Source organism: Rhea americana, unplaced genomic scaffold (assembly GCF_003343005.1).
Source record: "Rhea americana isolate MKP2758 unplaced genomic scaffold, rheAme1 scaffold_118, whole genome shotgun sequence".
Classification (NCBI taxonomy): Eukaryota; Metazoa; Chordata; class Aves; order Rheiformes; family Rheidae; genus Rhea; species Rhea americana.
The window spans coordinates 1,292,781-1,313,436 of NW_028185239.1; the positions used below are offsets into that span (position 1 = coordinate 1,292,781).

General features: G+C 36.8%; 1 protein-coding gene across 3 annotated transcripts in view; it reads right to left on the minus strand.

Moving 5' to 3' along the window:
• ALCAM (activated leukocyte cell adhesion molecule) overlaps positions 1-20,656 on the minus strand; it is a 127,225-nt gene that overhangs the window by 105,888 nt on the left and 681 nt on the right. The window contains exon 1 of one of the 3 annotated variants that reach the window (XM_085319205.1): positions 20,520-20,564. The exons of the other annotated variants lie outside the window; for them this stretch is intronic. The gene's annotated coding sequence lies outside the window, so the exon portion shown is untranslated. Of the gene's footprint in view, positions 1-20,519; positions 20,565-20,656 lie in introns of those variants that run through there. 3 annotated transcript variants of the gene reach the window in all.

Genomic DNA, 20,656 nt, shown 5'->3' on the forward strand with positions numbered 1-20,656 from the left:
TTACATATAACTGAAATGCAGATATTTTAAAATCCATGTTATACTATACCTAGAAAATCTAAAATAAGTTTCCTTTCCATACCAAGTATTTTTCTTCCAGTTGCATCTTTTTCTTTAATAGCCATTCCAAATTTAATGAAATGGCAGTGATCTGGAAAGTATTTTAAGTCAAATTGTCACTGGTAGACCATAACCTCTTTTTTTTTGCCAACCAATTTGTTTTTAATATTCTGAGATAGGTTTACCTTATGTTTATTCCCTAAACCCACAGAAAAATTAAGAACAGAAGTCTGAAAAGAAACAGAAGGCAAAATACCAGCTCTTTATTTTAATGCTAGGACATTAGTGTCAAAAGAAATAGCCTGTTTGGAAAAACAAATAATTTAGCAACCAGAAGAGATTTTTTTTTACTATTATTAAATCATCCTATTAAGGTGTATGACTTTGCTTTCCTAAGCAGTTTAGCTGGCCATTGAATTGTTTGTAAAGCATCCATCACGAGATACGCTCTGATGGACTCTCCCAATATCAGTTACCCTGCATCCCAAAGGCAGGCCAAAAAGAGACAGTGTCTGCAGAATTACATATTAATCTGCAGACATCAGTTTATGAAATCCTCTTGTAGTCTTGCTTTCTTCACATTTGCACAGTTTTGGGGAATAAAGAAAAATAAAGCATCTGCATGTAGTAACATGAGAGTGAGTGTAAAACACATTCGGTCAGCATGTCTTTTACAAAAATCCACATTTAAAGTTTAAAAAGTTTGCTCTGTTTCCTACGCAAGACAAGAAATAGAGACTGTGTGATGTTTGGAACATCTACATTATACACAGTATTCTGAAAAAAACGAATTGCCAAAATGCTTTATGTCATCAATTTTTAAATTAAAAATAGCTTTCATAACCAATCATCAGCAGAAATTCGTAATGAAAAATGGCCTTTAATAATATCCACTACATTCTGAATCACAAGGGTTTATTAGTAATAAAACACTTAATTACAGACTCAATTATTGATAGACATAACAAATGAAGTACAGTTCATTTTTATAAGCTGTGCAAAATATAAACTCAAAAGCAAAGAAACCATTCCTGATTTTTACTGCTTAATCCTAAGAGTTTTTTTTTTTTTTTTTTTAAGAGTTCTGAAACAGCCCTCATCCCCTTCTGCTTTGCTTTTCTTTCATTTTGAATTAGATTTTCCCATCTTCACGTAATTTGTCTTTCCATTTAGCAATACAGTCCTTCACAGGCACCTTAGCTTATTTCCGTCCAGCATACTGGACACACCAAACTGTCTCTTCTTCTGTTCTATCATTTCAGGCAACAAGAACCATTTCCATCTAGATTTCAGCCTGCTCAGATGCAGGTCTGCTAGTCACTACTCCACSAGCACATCCTAATAGCACTGCTTTAGTAGTGTAGTGTCTAGTTAGTAGTGTCTGGTAGAAGGGCAGCCCTACCAAACCGAAAGACGGAAGAGCTGAACTGCAGTAAGCACCAAGAGTCTACTCTCACGTCTGCACATGGCAGAGCTGACTCTGGTTTCTTCGTCCTACTCATACACGACTTTGAAAAAGAGCCCTAAAAGTCTCCAACCTCTGAAGCCAGTTCTTTACAGTTCAGACATCTTTAAGCTGATACTCAACAAGCTAGTAACAGAACTAGATAGAAAATCACCTCATTAAAAATGCAGTTGTGCAGCACCTCTATAAATCRAGTACAATATTACACTAATACCACTACTATTTTAACACATTAACGCTCTATGCTCATTCAGGAATCCAAGCAGAGCCCCAGGCAGCATTTATGCACCCCAGGAAACCACTGCCAGAAGAAACTCACCTTTCCCTGCATTTCCCTGCTCAGCAAAGAATTTGTTAATCCATCTATGTGGTGTAGATTTCCTGCTGGAATTTGTGCAGAAAGTTCGATCAATTTGAGAAGACTTGCATGATCCTGAAGAACAGAAAAAGAGCCTGACTAAAAATAGATATTGAATCTTGAATGAGAATCAAGCCAAAAATGTTAGCAAAAGTTGCTATTCCTAACATTGTTTCTGGTTGGATAAAGATTTCTTAGTTCAATAAGGATAGCAACTACACCTAGAAAACACTTTCATTTTATCTGTAGCAATCTGCAGCTGCTAGTTGGGTTTCCCTGATGTAAGGCAGGGAAGCAATAAAGTCTTACAAGCTTTGAATGGCTGCTCATTCTACTGATGTTTAAAGAAAAGTTATCCATCAGTTTTAAGAACAGAGGCATGGTCAGGAAGTTTCAGTTTAACTGATTTTAAATTGACTTTAAGTCAATTAAAAAGTACAAGCATGTAGAAGCAGAAAACAATTAGCAAGAGCCTGACTGGTGCCCATGAAAAGCTCTCTGAAAAGTAGGGGACAAAACAACCTGCAATTCAGAAACYTACCTGTCTATAAAATAGACAAAGAACAAGAAACAAAAATAATTCTGTTAAATAAGTATGAATTAACATAAAGCAAAAAATCTTCTTATTGATTTAAAGAAGATAAAAATCAAAAGCTAAACAATTATAATAAACAATTTCAGTACAGTTCACAACGGTCACGTAGAAATCCGACAAAAAAAAAAAAAAGAATCTACGTGAGAGACCACAAGTTTCACCAGAGAGGAAGTAGTTTTGCCATAAGCAACGCAACTGAGAAGAATTAAGTATTCTACTGACAAACAGTGCCTGTATGCATGGTCTGGTTAGCATAGAAACTTTATCCAATCATTTCCAACAGTTGCAGTTTCACATATTGGGAACTTCAAAGAACGAAGAAATATGCTGCACCTAAAATCTATTTTCAAAATACTACAATGAAGGAAGTGCAACTCTGGTGGGATACATTGCAATCCTCCAGAAAAGTAAAAGAAACAAAGCCTGAAAAAGCCTCCAAAAGTATAATCAATAAAGAGTCAATAGGTAAATAAATGTGTCAAACTAGAATAAAGTAACACTTGATTAGATGACATTTAAAAAATGCATTAAAAAATATGCAAAAAAGCATAATGTCTTGTATAGGGACAGTGAATACTACCTTAAATGCGCTAGCAGCATTGGAAGACTACAATTTTCTGACACCATGCATTTACAGCCTGCCACCAGCAACAAATAACTTCTGTACTGAGTTTCAGATACTTGGCCAGACRAGTCAGAGACAAAAAGCAATCAAAATAAATATAAAAAATAACCAAAACAAAAAATACCCTTACTTGCTATCTCCCATATCAGGAGGTTCTGACCACCAACGCAAATAAAGTAAAGATCAAAGGTCTGCTTCCCTGTTCAATTAAGCTTAGCTTTTCATCATAAAAATGAAACAAAGCAATCTAGGCKTACAATTAAAAATCAGAAGTGTTTCATTAATGAGAAAGTATTTGCCATCATCTTCGTCCTGAGATGAATAGGAAGTGTGCATGGAAATTGAAGGGATTGATCCTCATGCTTTCACATGTCAGTCTGGAAAACTCCAAAGATGAAAAACATCTCTTCCTCTCCTTTCTAACACACAGKGTGTAGGAATACACTGAAGTGATGTGTAGGCATTTATCAAAAATTATTATAGCTTGTAACCTTGCTAATAAGTTCTAATAAATGAAACCACATTTACCATTTGCTAACGTCTGATAAGCAGCAGCTATAATGGATCCATGCTGAAAGCATGAATCAAATCACACCAGTATGAAAGCTTGTATGTGAAACATGGATATTTTATCTAAGGCTGCATCTGTTTCATTGCCTACTTTCCTTGTATAAGTGACGACTGAACTAAAATAGCCACATGCAGCTTTATTGGTATGACTACTGCAGCACATTTGTTATTCGTGAGTATATTACCTAAAACAAAATGAGACACAAGGTTATCAAAAGTTACTTGTATGAATATTAATGACTTGGAGAACACGCCTACTTCKGCAAAGCACATTTGCTTACCAAACTGTCTCCTGGTCAGATTGCTCTACTGTTAATTATTTTAAGATTTCTGTACTCTAAATGGATTTAAAATGTTCCAAAGGAAATTGGAACACACAGAGCTTTTTAAAATACATAAGATACAATTTCTAAAATTTATATTTTTGTGATTTAAATAAATGTTAAAAAAAAATCATCCTCCTCTATGTCTGATAATGTTACTGACGTGCTGCTTGAAGCAGAGAACCTGAGCATCTGGACTCCTCTTCCACAGCTAAAAGACAGATAGCAATATGGGCTCAAGCCTGTGACAGCTACCAGAAGACTGAAATTAGCAGAATTCAGTAACTATTTAGTTTTTATACCAGCTGAAGAGAAAAAGCAAGCCTGAATGTAACATTTTAGAAAATATTATTCTTTTTTTCCTAAACAGAAATTAAAAAAAAAAAAAAAAAAAAAAAAAGCTATCTGACCCCTCTCCTCCATCCCCCAAAACTGTTAGAAGCCCTTTCTTAATAGACAGGAGCTTTCCACAGCTGACATACAAAAAACAAGCAACATCCTCAGCCTTTGAAGAATGAGTAAAAGGGGGAAATAATCCAGGCTTAATTATTGGGTCCACGACAAAACGTGATTTCAGAAGTCACCAGTCTGTATGAACAAGTACATGGCGAAGATTACTTTATAGGCAAAGGCTCCACAGCAGATGAGAAGGTCACTCCAGGAAAACTATCATCTTTTTAAATGCTGAAAGTCAAACTGCAAATAAACCTTTGCCCAGTGCAAGTGTACAAATAAAAGGAACTACGTAACATTTTTTTGAAGGGACTCTGAGAGTCAGAAGCAATCATTAATTATTGCTCCAGAAACAGTCTCCTTTCCTAACCAGATCCCCATGGCCAAAACACAGCAAATCTCAGAATCTTGTGTTTCTTCCGGTGCCCCACTAAAGAGAGCAGCAAGAGCTAGGAGTGGAGCAGCCATACTACTTCTACTTAGCTTTAAAGATAGCTGTTCACCTCCTTCCATTCACTTTTCTCACAAGAAACACACRAAAACCCACTGCAGCCCTTATTTCATCCACTTACTCTCTTAAATTTTCTCTTTTCCCTCTCACATGCTTTTGTCTCAACCTTTGTTTTTATTTTCTCTACCTGGTTTACAGAAAAATAAAAGGTACAGCTCCTTTATCAGCACAGCATTTCCTCTCATTAAGCATCAGCAACAATGAGACTCTTCCCATTTTGTTTTATTTCAATACTTACAAAAGCAATATACTCTGAGGCATAGTTTGGTAGACAAACTTTGATTAATTAKCTATATCCGAATACTCTGTCAGTATAAACACAGCTCATACCAGCATGCGTATCACTGCCAGCAGAGCAAACAATTCTCCCTCCCTTTCCTCTCCTTTCTTTTGTTTTTGGCAGTATGTTTTGCTAGAATAAATACATTTATATTAGTGCTTGCACCAGTAGAGAAGTGTCGTGAAAACATACATCGCATTCTTGAGAAATACTACTCTCTAACAAAACATTCCTTTAAAAAGTTTATATGGTAGACCAGTCCTATTAATTCTACCTGATACTTTATCTGATGGTTTCTTCTCTACGTATCTTTAGCAAAAAGAAAGCTTGTATTCAGTGATGCACATGGGGAAAAGAAGGGCGTCCCTCTTTCCTCTGCATATAGGCTCCTGCTGGTTTAGAGCACAAGACTTTCCCACATAGTGACTCACTCAAGTAGGCAGAAGTAATGGGACTTCAAATCCTCACTGCATTCATTTCTAATGGACTCTGACTTCCTTTGCAGTTTACACCCGATCACTTTCCTCTATATCTTAATTATTCCTATACTGGAAAATTCTGCAATTAAATAACTTCAAGTTACTGTCTGAGATGATAAATGACTCTTATTAAATTCTTGTTGTCATGATGTTATAGGTATGGTTACAGCAGGGCAAGAAAAAAAATGTTTAACTCATTTCAGATCTTTGCTCTCATTATTCCTTTAGCCTGAGCACAAGTTCAAGTAAAAGGCACCATATCCAAATCTGGCCAAGACTGGAATCCCTCAGCCAAATTAATATCCCACCAACACACAAGTCTGTTGCATACAGAACAAGGTTTTGACTAACATTTAATAAGTACCATTTTCTCCCAGCAAACTTTCTATACATCTTGCTTCCTGTCACAATTTCATCCAGTGTAAGCCAAGATTTTACAGTTTTCCACTTATGCCAAGACATTTTTTAAAAATGAGTTAAGTCTCTTATAGCTCATCATGGTGATCCTTCTTTCACTCATATTTTAGTCTCCTAGGCTAAAATTTCCTCTAGGAAAATTGATTTCCAGAAAGAGCTGGAATAATCTAAATGCTCATTATTCACAATAACATAACAAAATATGCTTAATTAAAAGTTAATATTGGAAAAAATCTCCAATTAAAACTATTTTGRGAGTTTATTTTATATAGCAGTTACAATAAAGTATTACAATAGCTCTTTGAAAAGAAGTGGGGCACAAACAACACACAAATGGAACCATAACCAAATTAATCTACACTGCAACACAAAGAACTAATCATTACAGGATTTGATAGTCATGCATTTAAATATATCCTGATCTCAAAACTAGTAAGACGACAAAACTATAAAAACAGATCTCTCATGCTAAGTCTCATAAAAATCTCAAAGCTGCAAATCTGTTCTAAAGGATTTCCTCACATTTTAATTAAGTCATAAAAAAATTGTGATGAGATAATCTCAGTGTATATAGGAGCATTTTCTCCATTTAAAGTTATATTCAAGAAAGCTTAGTAAGCTGCATATTCCCTGCTGACAACCTCAAAAATATCTTTCCTCAATATATTAAAGTTTTATATATGAAAAACCACATGTGTGCAATTTAAAAACAGAGGCTTAAGAAGTCAGATGAAGAGGTGAACTACCACTTGCATCATACTTCAGAAGACTGAACTAGAGCAAAATGAGAATCCCATACCTAAACTGTTTCTCTGCAAGTCACACTAGCTAGCCAGAAACACTCTGCAAAGAGGAACAGAAACATGGTACAACTAGTAAACAAATACCCAGAACCCTAGCAGCCTCCAAGTTATTGATTAGCATGCTTTCATGGGCATGATAAAAATATTTACTAAGAAAGAACATAAGACAGCAATCAAATACAGTCATTTTGACCATGCTGCCTCTAACCTGAAAATTATGTCCTTAAGCAGCAATATATTTAAATACTTGAATAATTTCTAAGTTGGATACTCAAAGACATGCTACTCAATCAGGACCCAAAAATACTGAGTCAGTTAAAAATTTCTGGATATCATGGCTCAGCACAATTTCAGCTATAGGTTTACAATGTCTTTACAATGTCTGTCAACTAAAACTCTCCCTCAAAAAAAAAAATCCCACAATCTGATACTCCCCACTTCAGGTGCAGAAGTGGTAAGAAAAGATTCAGACTAGAAAAGAGGTTGACCATGGRAATTTCAACAGAAGTGAGTCATACAGCTATATTTATTACAGTGTTCACATTAAACAGCTAATAAATTTCTTCTAATAAAAATACAGGCTTATTTGTTCCAGAGACAAGAATTTCTTGACTATTGTAATTGATCATGGATTAAGATGTGTGTAACTGAAGAAAATTTGACAATTCAATAAGGACTGAGTTGAATATTTAGGTCAAACAACGATTATGTTTAACATACGACAGCCTTTTCTAACACATTACTTCACACACCAGGACATTTAAAAAGACTGGAAGAAAACATTAAGAGTCTTGGGGGTGGAGTGAACCTTAATATGAACAGCTTTCAGGTTACCTGCAATGATCCAAGAACAGAAAATGAAAGGTTCCTTAGAATGAATGCATTAGTCTTGATAATCCTATTCTCAGAATGATYTACAAGCACAGGCCATATAAAAGTTTAGTGTAGAAACACTTCAGCTTTGAGAAATCACTGAGGAAACCAGTGTCTTGCTGAGGCACAAAAGAATACTGAAATGTGCTGTTAACAAGAGAGAAAATATAAAGAGCTGAGTACAGTGGCATTGCAATAAACAGTCTTGACCAAAGAAGACAGTCTGCCAACTACAGCAGGTAGAAGGAAAAGGAGAAGGCAGAGTAACTGTGAAATCAGCGAGTGTATGTGGTGATACAGGCTGGAGAAAGCAGGAACCATGCTTTCCTGAAATTCTGYTCTCCTTGTTTTACAGGGTCTCTTCTGTCTACCTCTGCTCCTTGCCCTATAAGTTTTCCTACAGAGGATCCTCTTCCTCGATCGTGTAACTTTCTAGAAAGTTTTGACAGAAAGTTTTCTATTCTCCCTCTGCAGCTTCTCTCTTGCAAACAAGAAAATCTAACCATTATTTCTATGCATACAACCTACCTCCTTACTCCAGATTTGTCTTGACTGACCTGCCTCCTACACGTTACAAACGTGTATACGCTTGCTTAGCACAGCTGTAACTGGAGCTGTCAACTTCCTCCCCYTCTTGCCCCTCACCTGCTAAGGTCTCTAACATAAGCACCACTTCCCACTATCTTTGCAGTCAAAGTGGATTTCCAAGTCAGATCCAGAACCTGAGGGACCACAGCTTTAGCTGATTGCTCTTCATAAACTTATACCCATAACACGTCTAAGTCTTGCACAGAAATGTGTGAAGTACAGTTYCTCCTAGTCAAACTAGCTATTGCTTTTGTTCAGGCTCTTATTACTTCCTATCTCCATCCTTCCATAGACCTTGTCAAATGAAATTTTATCCCTCTGTGTTGCAAAGACCTCTTTGCATGGTTTTGCTGTATTATACCCTCTGCAGGCCTATATATACATATATATATATATATGTATATATAAATATACACATCTGCTTTATCACACTTGAAGCAGGTTGCATAACTGCATATGTCATTCCCTGTAGATACTGACTCATGTCTTTGATCACATCACCAGCCACTGACAGTAAACTTGTCTTTCAGGTAGTTTCTGTGTGCACCAACCAAGAACATTTGCTTAGACAGTAGTGGGAGAAAATTGAACTTTAAGTATAAAATATTAATCTAAAAAAGAGGAGGGATTTTATATCTTGACAGATATTCAAAGAACTCTTCTTGCACTTCTAAATATTTAGCTTTGCTTAATTGTTCTAATTTCTATGGTCCTCTCTCTGAAACCGTAAGATCATAGTAGTCTTAAAACATTGCAGTCAGTGACAGTAAGGTCTAGTAAACAATATTCTGGCAAAAAAACAAACAAAAAAATCTATTTCTCAGTCAGAAATATTTCCCCAAAAATCTTCCTTTAAGTTCAAGTGTAATACATAAAGAAAAGGTTAAATTACATAGTATAGACATTTTTTATTTAAAATCACAGATCTTGAACTTTTTTCTTAAAACAACAGATGCTAAAAGAGAAATTCAATGGCTAAGATTTTCAGTATTCTATTTTTATRTATCTTTTGTCTTTTCTATGATCCTAGAAACACAAGTTCAGATTTGCCTCCCAATAAAAGCACAGAAAAACAACTGCTTTTTCAGTGTGAAACTGTGTCGGCTCACTTCACTCAATTTTAAACTATCACTCCAGTATGCCACCAGTACAAGGGATCATACCTGGCAATACACAAAATAGCATCTAGGAGGAATGATTAAAGCAGTTTTTGAGTCACATGAGGCTTGTGAGCAGTTCAAGCAGGCTCCTAACTCAGGGCTGAATCACAGATGCCACTGGCCACCCCTCAGCTGCCTACAGAAACACAGCAGCAGTAGCTGCTGTATTAATTAATTAATATTGTTAGGTTGCCTTTAGAGTCGCTATATACTCAACACAGTCCTTCTTTGCAAAGGACCAAAAAATACCATCTTTGAGGAATCACTACTCCTACTTAGAAGCTATGGAAGTTTCCATTTCCCTGGACTTTTAAATGATATATTACATAAGCTTTTTAGGCCCTCACCACATATAAATTCTAGCCTTCTGAGCCTTACAATGCAAAATTCAGCTACTCTTTACACAGGGAGAGTTCTTTACTATATTATCTATCTGAAATATCTGCAAATATAATTTGCACAAGGCTAGAGACTGTGGACTTGCAAACAGTGTGCTAGGAATAGCAATTATTAAGGATACATGCTCACCACAGCAGCAGCCCATATAGGATTCTGCAGGCTTGCAGTTAAAACTGAAGTATTACCAAGCTGCAAAAGGCAGAGTGCTCACTATGCTTTAAGTTTAGCTAAAGCGAATGGCACAAAAAAACCCCCATAAAACTGAATTATTTTTTCCATCACTAGATTACCACAGTTTAAATCAGCCACTCAAATCCTCTTCAATTAAATGCACACTGTGGGACTTCCACCCTAGCTTAGGAGTCTAAAAGTACTGACACATGCAAAAAAACAAACAAAAAAACAGCTACCTTAAGTGATCTCTCCCAAGCCAGCATAATTCCTAGTTCCCCATTTCCTTCTGCTTATAAACACTGTTTGAAAAGCCCAGCCTCCACACACAAAAGCTATAAAAGTGTGACTTGCTCCAGAGAACACTAATCACTTTTCTCTTCCCTTAAGTAATAATGTTATTTTTTTTTAAAAAAAGTTCACATCCAGTCCTCAGTCTTCACTGTGCATAGGAAAAAAATATCAAATAATTTTTTTTTAAAGCTACCATTCTGGAAGACACTGGGAAATTGTTTAGTTTTATAAGCAGATGGAAGTTTTAGGTATTAACTCCATGTCTGTAATTCCTTCAAGTCTCCATAAAACACATGTTTTTCCAGTATCTTTCCTTCTCCCCTTTCCTAGGGGTAGAGACAGCCCCTCTTAAAATAAAGTTATACAGAGTTTACAGAAAGTTTCAGCTCTCCCCTCTCCCTCTCAAAAAAATCATTGYAATAATTCAATTAAAGTTTTCATTAATATTTCAATTAACAGGCTCCCCTCAGGACTTCTTTGTAATTTGCCATGTTCTATCATAGAACTCCTAAACTATAAGCCACCTATTTCCTTCCTGTGATTATGAAAAAAAGGCTGTCTGGGTTGTACAATACGTCAAAAAAGTAACAAATATTTATTCTGTCATCTCAAGAAAGCCTCCTCACAAGGGGTCATGGCCTCCTGCATTCTCAGTGTCCTGCTCTTTTGCATTTATATGAACAAATTCTTAGAACAATCATTTCTGCTTACAGTTGACAGCATCTCAAAGGAAGACTAGCAACTGGCGTAAAAGCAAGAAAAAGCCAGTGATTTATAAGGCTTTTGTGAATTAGAATCCACACCTAAGACAAGGCACTCTGGCATACTAAAAAGTCTGGGTTTTATATCCACTTATGCAAAGCACTGTCCAAATGAGCAAGTAGTCACACAAAGCTTATACATGCTTCTCAGGAGTAACCATATGTAAAACCATGACAGTAATTTCTTTTGAGAAATTCCACAAACACTATTCCTGCTCAGAAAAAATTAACAAGCCTTTGGGGTGAACTTGCAATTTTAACCTTCAAATATTCCCACATCTAATAAAACCAGACCATAAATCCCAGCTAAAAATGGTTCACTCACTTCTCGTACCACATGTGTGGATATCACCCCTCACAACACCCCCACTCTCTCTGGATAAAGCTTCTGTCAGCTTACACTCACCCATTCAGCATTCACTGAAAGCAATACACTACTTTATTCATTCTGTTATGCTCTGTGCATCTGATGTAATGCAAGTAGAGCCAAGGACCATGAGCATACTGAATACACTTAAGCCCATCCTTCCTTATCACTGCTGTACACACAGATGGAAACAATGATAAAAAAAAAAGCAACCTACAGAGTCCTTTGCACACAGTTCTGAGCAAGAGAACAAACTGATAACCCCAGACTATGCAGATACCCCTCTGCAGCAGTTCAGAGGGAAGGTATACCCTTAGCAAGAGCTGGGAAATTCTCAAGCTTCAGAGAAATACAGCTCTTCCCTTGCAGCTAAGTATGGAAAGGAAGCAACCATCACAGACACTACAGATGACCATCACTGTTACAGAAAGTTTCTGATCTCTAGCTCTTGAAATCACGCTGCTGAAACTGAAAAGCTGCACACTGCAGTGAGCTATTCTGCTGCAGTGATCCAAATCCCCAGCTGAGGGAAGACAGCCAGCACAGGCTACAGGGATGAACACTGCCAGCCTGATCTGTGGCCACTGACATGCCTGCTCCCATCCYGTGCCATGGGGCATGACCTCTGGAAAAAACAACTCTCATTCCCCACTCCCAGAACCATCATCCCTTTGGCTCTCAGAAGAGCGTGATGTATCTCTCATGCTCCTTGAGTATATCAACATTTTGATACGCATACTGGAAAGTTTGCCCTCTCCTGTCCTATAACAACTTCCTTTTGACTGTGGACTCCAAGGGCTTATGTTCTTTCTAGATAATGAAAGCAATTTCTACTGAAACAGGCATATGCTATTTTAAAACGTGTAAGAGATACTAAATAGATTCTGTGAATCCAAGCTAAAAGAGGTTCACCTGCTTCTCCTATCATGCGTGCAGATCTAACCCTAACACTCCAGTTATTTTCCACTATTTCAAGAGTTTTGTACTCCTCCCTCCCAGAAACTGGACAGAAGTTTCAGATTTAATATTGYAAGGTTCTTAAGAATACAACTCAATGGCAAGAAATGACCTGGAGTCACAGAGCTTGGATGAAATACCAGAAATAAAACTCAGCTCTTAAACCTGCAGGTAAAACATTCGGAAGCCTCACTCTGAGAACAGAAATTCTTACACAGACACACTGGTCTTTGCCACTTTACATTACTAGGGCTAAATCTTTAGGGTACACTATGAGCTACATTATAGGGACTTAAGCKTCGAAAGAATGAAACATGTTGCACCAGTGGCATGATGAGTAAGGTCAGAGTAAACTGTGGAACAGTTACTGCATCCAAAAGGTAAAGCACTGTTTTAGAAGTCATGTCAAGAAATAAACCACTCAAGTAAAACAGATTCTAGATATTTTAAATATTTAACAAAAATTCATTTTGACAATAGAAAGATAAAAAAAAGGTAACTTTATGCTCATGCGAAGTCACTCTCATTTTTTGCTTATATAAAATGGCAGCTATTTAAAACGTAGTACCGTTCATACAGCAAACTGTATTACTAGAAGTTCATTTGATTGTGCAAGAACACTGCAGTAAAAAATGTAGATCACTAATATAAACTAGAAACCGGGAATGACAGGAAGGGGAGAACATGACATTCATAATACTGATTTCCATAGGACTTGTGCATGTAGATGGGGTTCAAGACTAGCAATATTCTGCAACAATTTGAGAACTGAGAAGTTTTTTTAAACAAATTTGATAAAAAACACAACTAGTCTTGTACATGGCAGCTGGAAAAGTGGGTAAGGGCATTTTTCTTTCCAGTTTGAATTCATGACTGAGGTTTTATGTTGCTAGTTGTGATCATGCTCCTATTTGGCATTGTCAGAAACTTTAAAATAAAAGTTCCCTGGTTTTAGAAAGCAAATCTCATAATAGTGTATGTAATACTAAAATTCATCCATTAATAACTCTCATCCTATCATCTTGTCCATATGCAAGCATCTGTTACACAATTTGATGTGTAGTATCAGCAATGAAGGAATCAAAATTTACAATTCTTTTCTCTTCCAAAATTACCCAACTGCATCAAAGTCTCCCAAAACCTTTTTAAAATCAGAGTTCTTTCTCCTTCTTTTCCTATTCTATGGTTAGCTTTTGCAAGTAAAGGCCACTAAGTTCATCTCTGCCTTCCAAAACAGTTAGAATAAGTCAATAAACATAGTTTTACTTGAATAAGCAATAGGTCTTKCTTGTCTAAAAGCACACAGGTTTCTAGATTTCACGAAACAAAATTTCATACTGAAGCAGAGCATACATCATTACCTACACTAATTCTATATGCAATCTACAGCTAAGTATTTCAGCAACTGCAGAAGGAAATTCATCCCACAAATAATAATAAAAACTCACACTTACATTCAGCTATCCTAACCCCATTCTATGAAAGGAGTACGTGCTGTAACATTCCTAGTTACAGAGCCTAATATGAATGTTTACCATTTTTTCTCATGGGATAAGCTGCTTCAATTCCTATTTGTGCTTCTAAAATATGAGCCTTAACAATTCTTCTTGGCCAGCAGGACGAACTCTAGCAAAATCGAGTTTCTGAAAAACAGGTTGTTCCACTTTCTAAAATAAACATCCAAAAAAATCCCCCTGATATGTATATGTCAGTTGTATAAAATGACATGATTACCTCTAGTATATATGCTACATCCATTTTCTTATTCAACATCTAAGAGCTATTTTGTTTTGTTAAATTGAAAAATTAGGGGAAAAAAATCAGGTAACTTTTACAGCAGGTCAAAAGATGTATTACTTCTATGTAGCATTCATCTGATGGAAAAATAATGCTGAGCGTACTACCAATTTAGTGGGGTTTTTTTAAAAAAAAGGGGGCTGATTCTTACTAAGGCTTAATAATTAGACTCAAAATACTCTGATGAGATATAGTATTTAAGAAAAACCAAAGGATCCAAGAGAAATACAAAGTTCTAGGTTTGCCAAGCAGTTACCAGCTTTCTGTATTTACCCAGCTTTCTGTATTTACCTGTTTCTAAATCAAAGACATGGAATGGATTAAAAGCATACAAGCACACGTGTAATCTGATTTTCTTTTACAATAATGAAAATCTAGATGATGTTTACAGAGCAACGAATCTTTTTCAACTTTTATTTATGATCCCAGAAGAATTGACAGAACTGTTTTTGTTAAACAAAAATACTGCTTAACAAAACCTATTGGAAGTGTTTTAGCTCTCTCATGCGCCCAGGGCAATCATTTCCTTATCCTGTTTGTATCTTATCGTGCAACACCATTCATCCCAGGAAAGCATCCTCTTGTTATTCATTATTCAAGGTTTTCTTGAATTTCTCCATGAAGCCCTTCATCAGACAAGAACAGGTCATTTGAAACACCGCATCAGTAACTGGTTCATTAAAAAACAAACAAAAAACTCCACACACCCACACATGCCGTACAGCAGAAGAGAACTACCACTAACTCAGTTATCACTTCAGGTCTGTCCTACTTCATGCAAGAGGAAGTTACTGGTGAAAGCAAGAGGCTTTCAAAAACAAAGCCTGTTACCTCAGAATATACTGAAGTAAAGGAATTTTAATATAACTTTCAATCTGAAGCCAGAGGTCTGAGAAAAGCACAAACACACTGCCTCTATCAGTAAGGTAGTGGAGCTCCCTCTATTGAATTAGTTGCCAAAAAATTTAAAAAAGAAAAAAAATGAGASAGAGATAAAAACCACACACCCTCAAAAAAAAAAAGTGTACTATAGTTGAAATCAGATTGTTTTATTAAAAAAAAAAATCTAGCTAAGAATTAACTACCTGATATGCAAAATACCTAAGAGAGGCACATGAGTGAATATGAACAGCTATGGCACAGAGCTCCCAACACATTCGAAATTCCACTGATTCACCAGGTCTCCAAATCAGAAGAGTTTTGCAGTACATAAGACCTGAGTAGATGTTTAAAGTTGGATAAATGCGTGTTTTTCCTTAGGACCAAAATAACTAATACTTGCATTTAATAATGCATACAGATTGTAGAATCACAGCACAAAATGTAACATATGAATGCAGTTCAAATATTTATCATTTTTCTTCCACAATAAGAGGTTAACTATACATAGTACAACTTAATTTAAAACACGATACAAATATCTAGATTGCTGAAACAGCCGTTAAAACACTAAACACAATTTTTGCTTGTTCTCAAGGAAATAGCTTAGTATGCCCCTAGTTACTGCTAATGAAATCACTTCAAATGCTTTCTAACCAACATTACAGGACTGTTCTACCCCAATAACCTCCTAAATCATACCCTAAAGCTTCGTGCTGTCTCCCTCCCCACTCTTTTATCACTTTTTTTCTTACTTTCTCCCTGCCTCCATCAAAGAGACATATTTCTTATCTATGAAGAAGATACCAGCTGAGTAGATGCAGGACTTGCTTTAATAAATAAATACTTATTTGCTGTTTTGGAGACTTACATGTATGAAAAGCAACTGAATCTTAAATTTGGCCGATATTCCTCAAAAGGACCACCATTTTAGAACAGTGGATTCCTACCCCTACTGGGKTAGGGCTCAGTGTGATTCAAGCCACTTTGAGCAAAACAGAGACCGAGGAAGGAGAGAGAACAACAACAACAAAAAATTATCTGATCACTGCCTATAGCAGATTATCAGTATCCTAGTTACACTACTAAAGCAAGATTCACTTTCAAGCATATTAGAGATGGAAATGTATGGCATCCCTTAGTACACAAATTGTAATATTAAAGAAAGGTTATCAAGGTATAGAATACATATAGGTCAAAGATTTGTCTTCAGGGATGATAACATGACAATATCAAATCAGAAGTTGTAGATACTCTTTTTTTTTGTGGAAAATCACATTCTACTGAAGTCAATTCTAATCATCATCTACAGCATTTACAATTCTTGAAAATTCTTTCATTTGAGCACTGGTGCATGGAAGCGTAACTGACYTGATTTTTCTTGAAAGCAGGACGTGAAAGAATTCAGCACATTGCAACAGGTGCTCAGTTCTCTTGGAAGTGTGGCTTTACAGGTTACATACATTTTCCAGTATCTTGAAAAAACAATTGTATTACCAGAGTAAAAAACAAACAAAAAACAAAACAAAACCCTATATACTAGCCAGCCTCAAGAAACCTTGAGGAGCATTGAACAAAGAGTCTAAAGATTATGCTTCAAATACGTTAAATATCTTTGAAAAGCCAGTATATAAACACTAGCCATTTATCAGTTTCTAGAATTGAACAAGACTGTATTAAAAAAAAGTTTCCACAGTCAGCATGGTAGCATACAGGAATACTCCCATATGTGAAACAGCAGTGGGAGGAAAGCCATTGCAGACCAGCTTTCCTGTGACTGTTACGCCTATGGTCATATAAAACAGGTCACATAATGTAGTAACTATGAATATTGCACAATCATCTATGGTTAGGAGATTGAATTACAAGTTATAGTTCCTAAAAAGTTAGCATAATCACTCTCAACTGCTAACAGGCTCAAAGTGTAGTTTAACTTTTTGATATAGATAGGCCTTGCTCCCCCATACCTGGTCCCTATTCTGTGATTTGCTATTGTTTCACTATGGGCTCAACTATTCCAAGATCACTTTGACAGCATCTTTGTTAGTCCAAAAAAATGCCTTTGACAGTGTTGGGGGGGGAGGAGACACACAGTGCTGTGCTGCAGTATGACTGGCAAGCACATTAAAGCTATTAACACTGAAGTAATGCTTGTTTTTACACTAGGTCTACTAGACCATTCCATAGCATACATAATCAGATTTGACATGATGAAAATCTGCAGTGAGCCCTCAATAGCTTAAGACTATGAAACACATTATAAAAGCTGGACATTTGTAAGAAAATGGAGAAGGTAGATTTATGTTGATGACACACATAATCTGCATTACGTAAAGTACTTGGTGGTATTTTCTGTATTCTCCCAGTCATGTATCACCTTGCATAAATTTTGAGGGATTTTATTCCCAAAACTTTAAGAGGGGATAATCTAATAAATAGCATTATTTCTACTACAAAGACAGCTGAAAATGTTTACCCTGAGATTACACACTAGAATCCTAGGTTGCTTTTAGGAAAGGAAATGAATAGCACTGTAAGAAAGGGTTGGAAGGTGAAAGTAAGATATTCTCTAATTAAGTACAACTCACCATAAAGGTATTTTATTTCAGGAACACAATTTTTTTTTCCAGTTAAAAAAAATGGAGGGGGGGGGGAATAAGGGCCCCTCTAGGAACTGAAGAACTTATTTCAGTACGAAACTTGAGAGACTTAAGATTACAGGTCTGGATGATTTCTGTTGTTGCCCTCTACCCTGTAAGAAGTACTAGAAAAACAACAGAGGAAGAGAGGACAAGAAGAAAAATATTTTTTGAGAAACTTTTTGAGTGTGTTCTTAGTAAAAGAAAAAAATGATATTTTTAAACAAGTCAAACAATTCCCAGAGCAAATGATTAACAACTTCTAAAAAATGAGTTGGGCTTTGCCAGCTTTGTGTTGGACCCCCAAAACATAGYGTATCGAAGCAAATATGCACAGTATGGCAGTTTCCTGACTTCAGTCTTAGGAAAAAAACATCCAAACAAACAAACAAACAAGCAAGCAAACATGTGAACCTTAGGTTTTAATACAGAAAAACAGTTTTCCTGAAGCAGTATCACGTGAGATGTACCAGAAAAACAGCAATTAGGAATGGGAATACAATGATAAGTGCCATATGAATGAGAAGACTAAACATTATAGTTTCACTACGCTTGTGTAACATAGCAATATGTAACACATCTTCAATAATGAAACAATTCAATTGACTCTGCTCTTCAAAATTATCATTCACCAGTGAGGGGTAGGAGGAGGCAGGGTGGAGGGAGGACTACAAAGATGAAGATTAGCTYTTGATTAAAAGTTGACTTTCACATATATTTTCTCTAGAGAATCATGCATTTTAATTAGCATACCTATTTAGTCTAGCCTAGAGTTAATCTTCTGATAGCAAACTGCAACTTGGACCACCTCTTTTATGTATATCTTTATATACATATATATATATATGTATATATGTATGTGGGTGTATATATATGTGTGTATGTATAAGAGATCTGTATCTTTTAACATATCTGCATTTGTAATATGTTATAAAACAGTGTATTCTGTAAAGAAGTAAATTTAAAATTTCTARTAAGAGATCACCAATAAGCTTGAGTATTGCTGGAGATCAACATCTGATACACATCAGTTTGTAATATGCTTTTAATAGCTTATCTATTGCCTTCCCTATATAAATCTGAAATGAAATTCACAAAAGCCAAACAATATGACAGAGTAATATATCCAGAATTTGTGATTACACATATAATATATGCTTACATATATATTATTATTGCATAAATTAGTATGAAACAGCTGGGATAAAGAGAAAGTAACCTGAAATACACAGTATTATCAAGACCTTCTTATAGATATTTTCATATTTAAACATCTTTTGGCCTTCAAAGAAAAAGATTTAAGCCTCTAGTTTCCAATTTAACTTAGGCTTTCCAGGCATTTCCCTGTGGTACTGAAGAGTTAAGCTGAGATAGTGCTGTTTTCTCCCAAGCGTTACAAGCATTCTGAACAGAGTTAGCCTGAACTTCTTATTGAGAGGACAAGGAATAAATGAATACCAGGAAGAACTAGATAAATGGTCCACCTCCAATACTAGATAAATGGTTCACCACCTAAATAGGTAATAGCTGGTTCCATCTTTTTATACACCTTCACCAACACAAGACTTGAGATGGAAGGAAATCTGAAATCATTAAGCATTTTAAGTAAAAATGTGCATAGTCACACAACCGGTGAGATCACTTCTTATTTTCTTTCCTGTAAAGTGAAATAAAGCTCCCTACAGGGGACAAGCCTTGCTTCTTGGAAGCTGAGGTGCTTATCTCAACATAGCTTTATAATTTCATAAAATGAATAGTCTTTCCTGAACAGTTTGTCTACATCACAGAAACCAGCATTCTTTGTAAGCACTGCCACTGAGACTTAAATTTTTAAGTCTTAAAGCAATTAAATACTGTATTTGCCAAAGCAAAAACCCAGTAGAACAGCTTGACATATTCCTTTAAGGTTCTTTCTGCAGCATCTTTACTATTCTAATTCAAATTAAAGCCTCGGTAGCCTTACTCTATTGGTTTAGTAGCTCACTTTTTAATTTCACTAAAGCTTATATGAAATAAGCATCAAAATACGGCTAGTGAAAGAGGTCTCTGAAAGTCCCATCCTTATCTCCCATTTCGAAGACACTGTGCTGCCTGTAAATGGTTAACTGGAGAGCACATAATAAAAAAGCAGGGGCCAGGAAAGAGAAAACACTAACTCTACCACTTCTGCAAACCCTTCCCTGTTGCAAACGCAAGCACACAAAGGCAAAGCCATTTCCTTAGAGCAATACAAAGTGTTACCACAGGCTGACGCTCTTTCTACAAGAATAATGAGACACTCTCTACCTCGAATGCAGAACTCCTCACTTCACAGCTTTCCTTTAGACTTCAGTCTCATGCTCAATATTTACAAAATAAAGCCTACGAACACCTCACGGCCCAAATACTCCCAAAACAATTAGGGCTTTTTAAGCACTTCCTGCGCGTCCCCACTTCCCTAACGCCCGGAGCATGCTTTCAGGCAGGGAAAGAGCAGTYACCCACGGGAACCCGACCTGCCGCCGTCCGCCTCGTCCAACGCGGCGCTGCCACTCCGCGACGAGCGGCTCAGCCCGGCGCTGCCTCGCCGCGGCCCCCGGCGCGGGTTTGCGAGACAGTCGCTCTGCCGCGGTCGCAGCGCGGCGCGATCGCCCGCTGGGCACCTCAGAGCTGGAACCGCTCCCCCTCGGACACCCTCCGTCTCCCTCCGCCTCACCACCAGGGCAGCTTCTTCCCCTCCCTCAGGAGCGGCGCAGCTCGCACGGCGCTGTCCCGCACCGGGGGTCGGCGCCTTTCAACTGCCACGGCGCAAGCGACGCCCGCCCGGCCCGCGCCAACGGCCGCCCGCGCCAA